At 45.2% G+C, this 10,260-nt stretch overlaps 1 long non-coding RNA gene across 1 annotated transcript; it reads left to right on the top strand.

Annotated features, from left to right (window-relative positions):
* The first annotated feature begins 6,257 nt into the window (after positions 1-6,257).
* On the top strand, positions 6,258-9,878 carry LOC135915311 (uncharacterized). Its single transcript, XR_010568590.1, has 2 exons — positions 6,258-6,362; positions 8,328-9,878. It is a non-coding gene; the product is annotated as an uncharacterized lncRNA (long non-coding RNA).
* Positions 9,879-10,260: the final 382 nt, after the last annotated feature.

Below are 10,260 nucleotides of genomic sequence, written 5' to 3'. Positions count from 1 at the left end.
CGTGATACGGTTGCGCATGATTTGACTGGCCTATTTCATCAAAAGGAAAGGCGGCTCATGTGTAACTGAACCTTCTGTTGCAATCCACAGTAGCGAATATAACTTTCTGAGATATCACTTTTGATGTGCTTATTGCACATGGCTATGCACCTGTATACATAATTTGTGTTCTCCTGGAAGTAAATCAGTTGGAAAGTGTGCGCCTGTCTCTGTTGCTTCTGTTGTCCCTCGTCCTCTGTTGTGCCACAATTCTGGTAAACAACTTTGGTCTGCTTGGTCGACGGTGTTCGTGCAAATAGATGTCTCTACTCATCACAGCGTTTTTACGTTACGGTATATATTCCATGAAAAAATTTCTGGAACTAGGTGAGGGAACTAAGAGCAGCTACTAAAAATGTGAAAATCTTTATACTGAATGGTGACGAGAACGTGCGGGTGGTTATTAGCGATCAACTCAGCAAAAAAAAATGAAAAGAAACGGTACTCCCAGTTCGGACAGATCCTGCAGCAGAGAAGCCAGAGTAAGCAAACTTTAACGTAGAAATTGAAATTTGGAAAAAGAAAGCTGAATACAATGTGCCTAATAACACGGCTAAATCAGCGAATGAAATTGCAGTGCAGCCAATCAAACAGCTGGGTCCAAAGAACAAGGTACAGCGCACTAGCACCATCGAGCAAGTGGTCAAAACAATGAAAATAATTATTTATGCGGCGTGGAAGCAGGATGGTTACAATTATAAAGCCAGAGGAGATCATAATAAAAGGAGTGGACCACGTACAGAAACATTGGTGACATAGAGCGGAATTTTCAGCGCTTATAGGCGGCAGTCATTTTTTCCCGGGGACTACGAGAACCGACCGAACGAACGGTCGCGATAGCGCTGACACACCCGTGTTCGCTCGCCATCAGTTGTCACGTCATCAAACCCGCGCCGACAGATTGTGAATGGAGTCAAGATTATATATACGCTTGCTCTAAACGCGGATGCGAGAGCGAAAAAAAGAAAGAATACGGTCTATATAGAATAGCACAATATGGTAGAATATTAAGTAGAATGTTAAGTTGGATTAAAAAAAAATTGAACATTCGGGGAACTAAAGAATGTATTCGGGCCAGACCGACGCTAAGGCTATGTTTATTGTACGGCGTTACTCAGTGCGTGACTCAGCAACTCATTGTCGACGTTACTAAGTGCCTTACTAAGATTTTAATGGCTCATTGTAGACTATTATGAATAGCGTTTCTATATGTTAAGGGAGCTTACGACGACGTATACAGGAGGGTTATATGGGGAATTCTCAAGCAGGGCAGTATAAACGCCTATTTCATAAAGCTTCTCAGTGAAACTTATAGAGACAACTGAGTACAAATCGTCGGGGAAGGACAAGTACGCAGAGAACTGGTAGAAATTCACCAAGGACTGAGGATGGCCTTTATCTCCATTGATGTTCACGCATTACCTAAAGTAAATAGAAAGACGACTGGAAAATGTTAAATTATGCTTTCATCTATTTTGCAAAGTGTAGCTAGTCCAGATGATGGCCCGTGATTCATGTATGTGAACGGCATAGTGCAACCAGCGGGCATACAACAAATGTTTGAGAATACGTGTGGCAATGAGGCGACATGTGTCGGCCTTAATTTTAACGAGAACAAACTGGGGATTATGGTCCTTAATCAAGAAACGAGAAATAAATTAGTATCAATTCAACAGGAAGTCACTCCTTTAAATAAATGTTTGAGTAAGAGAGGCTGGCATCAGGGGGTAATGCCCGCTACTCCTTCTATCTTAAGTAAACAGTACATAGCAAAGATAGGCCGGCTCTAACAAACAAACGAGCAAACAAGACAAACAGTAGATAGCAGAGATACGCCAGCTCGAACAAACACACAAATAAACGAGATAGAACAATAAAATAAAATGGAAATAAATGTCGGAAAGCGCTAACGCATATAGTTCACATAAGGCTCAAGTTAGCCCAATTTACGTAATAACACACAGTATTTGCGCAGGAAGTAATGTCAATTATAATTACAGAGCGGTCACTTCTAGATTACTCGTAATTCAAGGAAGCACCGTCTACTACAATACAATACACGGGGCAATCATTTTTAGGTTTTATGAAAATGTTAAATATCGCCTGTGGAAGATAGCGTAAATCTTGTCCTTGATGGGGATTATTCTAAGGGGCGGGCATTACTAGCTCGAGGAATCGAAACACACGTACGTTCAAATAAATAACGAAAATTCACTGATTAACTTCGTAATTAATCATTTTACCACACATATTGCAATTTACGAATTGTAGCTGGTTAGGTTGCAAGACGTATCAACTTGAAATGAATTTCCGGAATGACACCACTTTCGTGATATCATTTCCCAAACTGTGGGACAACACTGCATTTTGACGGCGAGTTTGATGGCGCGTATCTCCGAACTGGCGTCATTCTGGAAATTAATTCCAAATGGATGCGCCTTGCAAACTCACCAGCTACAATTCGTAAATTGCAATATGTGCCGTAAAATAATTAATTCCGAAGATAATTGGTGAATTGTTTAAATAATTGAATATGTGTTTTGATTTCTCGTGCAAGTAATGCCTGACTCTCTGAATAACTTAGCTCAAAAACTAGAGTTATGGTATATGCAACAGGCTATTTTGAAAAAAATCAGTAAAACTTAAAAAATAACGACCTTGTATACAAGGTTCCACCAAAGGTCGCAGCACAATCAAGATCTAGGGACACTTCACAGAAAGCTTTAACAGTAACACAGTATTACTTCCCCAAAAGCATTGTACGTAACACCACACAGGATTTTCACAGCAAGTAATGTCAATCAAGGTTACAGAGCAGTCACTTGCAGTTCACTTCTATTTCAAGAAAACAGTCTTCAATACAATACATACAAGGTCACAGCACGGATTTCAACAACATCAAGATCAAGGGATACTTTGCAGAAAGCTTAAACTGCAGCACAGTGATATTTACACAAAACATAATTGCTCTGTCCGGCATCGGTCTACCCTAACGAAACTGCATGGTTACACTACGCAGAAGGCATGTATGGAACACCGGCGATGGTGTCGTATGTGTCGCCGAACAAAAATTGATCCTGGTCGGGCTCCGAAACGTCGGGTTTTTAAAAATAAATTTTGGTTGGAGAAATGTGTAATGTGTGAGAAATGTGTTTTTCTTTGCTCTTTAAATCAGTCGTCCCCAACGAGGCAGACATCTGGCGAATGTTTATCTTCGAATCTTTCAAGTATTCCACTAGCTGTCCTTTAGTCTATTCTAAAGGAACGTGCTTTATCTTTCCCACATTTCTCGGGTGAAACTATGGCACAAAATGATTTTGCAGGCCGAATAGCCTCTTCACGGAGAGAAGTGAACTTAGATTCACCCAAATGCTTCCATCTTTGTTCACTCGAAAGATTACATTTTCTCTTTGGCCGCCATAGCAATCTCAGAGGCGACAGTATTCGTATCCACTTTTCAAAACCTTATATACTCTTCGATTGATCGAAAAACTGCATAAATTCCTTCAGATCTTTTCTTCTTGTAGGTCGCGCGCGTAAACGTATCGTCATTGTCATCACAATCAATATCTTAAGCGTCACTTTGAAAGTAAGCTGTTTTCCTAACAGCAGCGTCAGTGCTTTCATCAAGCTTGACCTTCTTCACTGAGCTTTCTTCGTCAGAGATATCTACGCGTCTCGTGGGTTCCAAAACAAGTGTAGATGGTCGTCGAACATAAGTGAGAGACTCGCCGGGCAAAGTGAGGTTCACCGGAAGCTCCATGTCAAAGCCATGACACAGTGAGGGTGGACGATGGCGTCTCGGCAGCTGCCTTCCGCCACGATAGCAGTTGGTGATCGGGGCTACGTAACGCCGTGACTTCCACTAGGTGGGCTCGTAGATGCCGACGTTGTACACAAGGACGAGTCGGCTCGAACTTTTTGGACTAGACGGAAATAAAAACATGCAGCACATAACAGCCAACGGCCTTCACAAAGAGCTTCTGCGTGAATACTGTAGAAGTGACTTCATGTCCCTTGTTCGTGACAGTAAGTCATACCCATAGTCAAGCAATAAAAGTTCCTAGGTGTTAAAGCCGTGGCTGCGCGCTGCTGGTCAGGACTTGGGCCTGCTGGCTAAGGGTGCGTGGCGGCGCCGTCCCCCACAGTGTAAACATAAACGAAGGAGGGAGAGAGAACTTTTACTGAAATGAGGTCGTATGGATACCCTCAGTAAGAAAAGACCTTAGTCCAGGAACCTCGCCAGCCACGCGCTGTCTTGAGGCTGCCAGATAGCCCGGCGCTGGGCTTTAAGGTCCGAGTTAGGCAGCGCGTCTTCCCAGGAGAAAGAAGTGGGTGAGGGAATTGGAGAATGGGTGGAATTATAATGGACATGTCCAGGAGGTGTGGTAAAGAAAAAGGACCTGCTAAGATAAGCAGCAGAAAAGTCTTGCAATGAAGAGAAAGTGGAGCACGGCTACGATGAAACGTACAGCACTGTAAAATACGGTGGCACGAGGAATTCAGTGTGGATTGATGGCGCTAGCGCTAACATTTGTAAACGCATTTATGTCATTTAAATTCAGAGATATTCTGTAGGTTGGGAGTTAATCAAAGGCGTAGGGGCGGATTGGCATTGAGAACGCACACTAAAACTACAAATGAGGCAGTGCAAGGAAACTTGGATTACGCTCTTTTGAAGACAGCGAAGAGCAGAGCAACATTACTTTCGGGAAGAAATTCGGGAACAAGGACAAGAAATGCACAGCTAGAGTGCACAAATATGTGTACCTCAAAAAGGTGGACACGGAACGGAATAAGAGATCAAGAAAGCCGGCTACCAAGTACAGGGTAATCGCAGGTGCAAGTAGGTGACCTGAAGTCACCAAAAATAAAAGAAGAGAAACAGAGGATGCAAAAGATGAAAACAAAAAAGGCCATAAAGTTGTACAAAGATGACAAACAAGCAACCATAAAACAAAATTGTACGATAACACACGGGGTGGTTGGCTACCTGCGAATAAGAAAGTACAGCAGCGAATATTCACAACAGGGTGAGACGCGTGTGTGCTGCAGAAAAAAACCCGCAGACCACTCGGCGCATAGTAATGGAATGTGCATATATATGCTGCATCCATCCAAGACAGTAGAGAATGACCCCCTTCCAGAAGCGCTGGGGTTCAAAGGTGATGGGAGCGCTGTATGCTCAGCTGTCGAAATAAGCAAAAGACGTTCTGTGTATCGAAAGAAAAAAAAAGCAAGGAATAGATCGGGCTGAGTTTGTCGCAGGCATAGGAAATTTACAGGATAAAGCAGAGTTAGGGTGAATGCTAGATTTCGATACGGTAACACTTAAGTAGCTCACACAGGCTAGGCGATTATTTGTCGCCTCCCTGATTCCAAGGGACTGTCATTGGGATCACCATTGTCATTGGTTACGTATGTCCCGTTCGCGACAGGCAGAGTCTGAACATGTGTTCGCACGTCTTACTTTCGTGAGCTTGGGACGTGGCTCATGCTTTTTACTTAGTGTCAGCAAATGTGCTTCATTGGTCTTTCGGGGGTTTACTCTCGTGAATACGAAATGATATATAGTGTTAAGCACCTGAACGTAAACCAAGTTGGCGTCCCTCTTGTTAAATCGGTAAAGAAAGAGCTGTTGGCGCGTTGAGCCGACTGATTGTTAAGAATTGATGCGTCCGTCGACAGACTCATTGAAAACGCTCGGTCACATTTTGTGCGAACAGCTTCCTGCGCAGAGAATTTCATAGCAAAACTCCTGCCCTAAATTTTGTGATCGTTTAAACACTTGTAGACCCTGCTCTCGTGAAAGCAAGCATATGCTTTCGTAATGATGTATAAAGCTCTGTGAGCTTCACCAATTTTCACGCCTCCAAACCCCCTATTCAAAAAAATCACGTTTTGGCTTGTCACCATTCCAATCAAATGCAAACTGCTAGCGACCACTGTCCGTTCCTCACGATGTGTAAATGCCGTGATAGACCCTCTCTACACACGTGCGGCGATTCAGTAGAGAGCTTTAGGTGTCTAGTAGTTCGTTGAAACCTCTTGCTGCAGCACTGATAATACATTTATGCATTTTCGGTCAAAGCCAAGTGCTGCTTGCGCGTGCCATACTCCGCGGAAGAAAAAATTGACAACTTTGTAAAAAAAAAAGAAGAAGACGCTTGATGGCCCGATCCCCCAACGTGGGTACGTGCTATATTGGAAGTTTATCATCATCATTAGCAGCCGCGATCCCGTGTTCGAGCCAGCGCGTGGGCCGGAGCACGCGTTGTTCCAGCCGGGCCTTGGCCAGGATCAACGAGCGGTCGATGCAAAAGGTGAGTTGTCGTCTGGCCCGCCTCTCTCGTATAATTACGCGTCAGCGCACAACGCATCCGCGAACCTTCCACGTTCCCAAATTAGTTTTCAGCCCGCAAACCAGGCACCAGTCATTATTTTGACTCGCTACTCGTTCCATGGGCGCCGACCAAAGTGAAGGTATTACCGAGACGGTGAAATGCCAGCGTTCGCAAGAAAACAGTGATAGGAAGTGATGTTGACTTAGTGCAGCGCGTCATATGCTAGAGCTTCCCATATTACTACGCTGCTTACAAGAGCTGTAGAGGAAGCTTTGGCACTCCCGATACAGTCCCCGGTGCCGCGTTTGAGGCACAAGATTACGATTGCGAACGGAATGTGACAGGTCTCGTATTATCTCGGTGTTGCTAACACATTGCGAAAGTGATATTTCTAGGCGGATTGGCGTGCTATCCGCGAGCGACGGAATGGGACAAATTCCTTTTTTTATTAAAATATATAATTCTTTTCTCTTTGCAAACTAAAGTAAACAGCTGATGATGGCTGCATAGAGGCCACATTATGTGCGATAGCGCTTCAAGGGCTGCCTGGGTCGTAGCTTGCTCGCCTATAACTTCTCGTGGACCCAGTAAAGCCACCTAGAAGATAACCTTCACAGTGTAATACGTATTGTCATCATTGCAGCACTATTCCTGCAGCAATCTGGCAGTCTCTCATGAGAGACTGCCACCAACGCGGTGGTATTTCGTGTGCATTGCGTTAACTTTGCGCAAGAGGATGTAATGTACGTGTCCAACAGCACCGGACCGCCCTCCCCCCTCATGATTTCACCTGACTTTTTCTTTCATCAGCTAACAAAGTTGTCGTTTCTTTCTACCCTGAAGATGTTCTTCAGACGTATGACTTTCCGTCAAGCGATGCCCAATCACCGTTTCTAAGATGCTGGGCGGTCTGCTACTTTTCAATGCGCCTGTAGCTTATATGTCTAGATTGCTCTCCCAAGGAAATAGTGGATCTCCTAAACAAGGCACCTTTGTTTCACGGCGTATTTCCCTATGTGAGCCTCAACAGCATATATAGGACCACGCCAGCAAACTAAGCCAAGCCAACTTGGCTTGGTTTAGTCAAGTTTAGAAATTGTTTAACAGCAATGAAGATATTTCGGATCGTCCTCCCTGCCGAGAAATACAAAGGGGCCCATTTAAACTCCAGCCCTGCCATGGAGTTCTAATTTCGCTCTATATCTTCGATAATGCTACGACAAATCTTTTCGCGCCTGTCACACTTCAGCAGTATCTTCTTTTTTTTGTTTTTTTATATACGGCATGAATTTCGTTTGAATATTCAGACATAGGGGGGAAAACGCGCACTGTTGTTCACGTTCGGTCACTTTTTCTGGTACTGTGAGCTATGATTGCTGATGAGAAAAATTAGCGCAACAAAAGGAGAACGCACGCAAGAAGAAAAGACAAGCGCTTGTCGTTGTCTTCCCTTCCTGGGTGCGTTGTCTTTTGTTGCGCTAATTTTCCTCATCAGCAATGCAAGACCAACTAGCCCAACAATTGATTTTTATATGAGCGTTAAGGTGCCAGTTATGAAGTAGTACCGAGCTTTCAGCAATGTTCCAACAAAGTTACTGCGAGCAAGTGCGTTTCGACTGGCTCTTACTTTGCGGACAAAGAAAAGAGCGAGCCTGAAAAGTTTGTGAAATGCTATGCCAGGTCCCACTTGCGCGCCGCAATTTCAGCGGCCTCGAAAGGACACGGACACAAAGTATTCGTCGTTATATCCGGCGATTATATGATGGCCTTGCATAAGTTGCTCTTTACTTCCCTTTTCAGTTAGAATGTGCAGTATGTTCAACGTTATTTAAATGGATGACAAATATTACTGATTCTCATAATACTGATCTTCATCTGCAGTGAATGACTTGTGGACCTCTTTACACGCATTCATGTGAGGGTCTTTTTCTTGTCTTCACTCAGCTCCACCCATCATGAAGATGTGTTCGACCATGGAGTGAAAAGCAACTGTGTCCCGGCCTCCCATGGCTTCGCGGAACCGCAGAAGATATCGAAGGGCAGGCTTGCCATTCGGGGGCGCCCCATCCCAACCCTCGTTCCACCACGGAATGAGTGGAGGGGGGGACGATTACCCTGAATGGCAAGACCTGCGACAGAAACTGAACTTCATCAGGAGCCACCGACAAGAGCAGTCGCAGCACAGACCGGCAGATTCCCCCGATACACAGCTTGGCTCTAGTAAAACAAGTGCTCATGGCTTGGAGGAACCACGTGGGCCAGAAATACAAGTCCCAATTGTAAGAAAACGCACACGGATTACAAGCGAGGAGGAGTCAAAAAACAGAGAGAACGATACCACAGAGAGTAAAACTGCTCATCAAATAAACACACGTGAAGAGCAACACGGCGCAGTTGGCAAGATCTGGCACAGCAGCGTGATGACAGACTCTTGTAATAACCTGATCATGGGCAAGACCATGGAGAGCCACCAGTCACCGCACATGCATCATGAACTTCTACTCACCAAAGACAACCTCCACGGAAGGTTGAGTAGGGCTAAAGCACCATATTTCCGTGGCTCGGAAGAACGACAAACATCAATGATCAATACGCAAGTGGCAAAAAAGCATCCTCTGTCTAAGAGCGAGGGCGATTCTGAATGCGTGGTGAGCGACAATGAAGAGGAAGAAATTTTTCATCAACCGCGCACGGATGAACACCGCCGCAACATCGTCTGCAAAACCTGGAACAAGGACCTAATCGCAAAGCCTGATCATGACCTGACCGCCTTTCATTATCGACGGCCTTCCCTATACACGGATACTGCGGACGACGCGCCAGATTACATGAATGTGAAGCACGAAACGTGCCACAACGACCCTCAACACAGCAAGGCGGCCAAGCGCCCGCGCATCGACACCACTGGCCTCAAAAAGGAGGAACTCGAAAGACAGAAGGAAGTCACAGAACCCCAAGACAAAAACGAGTATTGTCTGCGATGGCTTCAGTGGGGCGTCGGAAGGGCAGAGGCAGAAGACGTGGACTTACCCCACGACCAGGGCAGCCACACTCCGAGGAGGCGCCGCAGGAGCGCGCAGGCGATGGTCTCGGACTGCCGCCACGATCAGTGGCGGATCGACGACGAAATGGGCGCCGATGCGGAGAGTAGCAGCAGCGAGCACGAACCAAAAAGGCAAAAACTGCAAAGTCCGGACCATTTCTGTGCTCAACCGCAGGATAGACCCTCTTCCGAGGCTCGATCTGAGGACCAGCAGGTACTACAAGAGTTGCTGGAACGTTTCAAGAGGCTTTGCAAGCCACCTTAACACCGACCGTCGCTGCCGCGTGGACGCCGGTGCACGCTTGTTGCCCTTAAGCTTGCCAGTGACACTGCCCCACGTGATACAGCATGCCTTTGTCTAGTGCTGACAATTCCGCGAGAACTCGAAGATGTCTGAGAACTTCTTCTTCTATAACTGAACAAAAATAAAGTCGTCCAGTGATTACATTGGTCATTTGTTTCTCAAGTGCCTTCAGGTAGAACTAAGGTCTTTAAGCTTGGTGATCAGCGGTGAATAATGTTCGTTCGAGCTACATAGGAACCTATCGACATTGGATTCAATGCACTTTTCATTTACAAGTCGGCCATTCTTTTCCTGAAAGAATTCAAGAAGCTAAACTATGTTTCACTTCTGAACAATACACTCGAGCAGTGAGAACGCAAGACAAGCAACACGGTGGAAGAAATGAGGACTGCATATGCCTTTGTACGTTGTACATTTTCGCACTTTTTTAAAGTACACATTCCACAAACTAAGATAAACAGGAGATGTGGCATTCGGTAGTTTATCACAACACCGTAGCAAAGCCCAAGTGATATTCCACGCTCAACTTC

Source organism: Dermacentor albipictus, chromosome 1 (assembly GCF_038994185.2).
Source record: "Dermacentor albipictus isolate Rhodes 1998 colony chromosome 1, USDA_Dalb.pri_finalv2, whole genome shotgun sequence".
NCBI lineage: Eukaryota > Metazoa > Arthropoda > Arachnida > Ixodida > Ixodidae > Dermacentor > Dermacentor albipictus.
The sequence above is the reverse complement of the archived record's forward strand: the minus strand, read 5'-3'. Positions and strand labels throughout refer to the sequence as shown.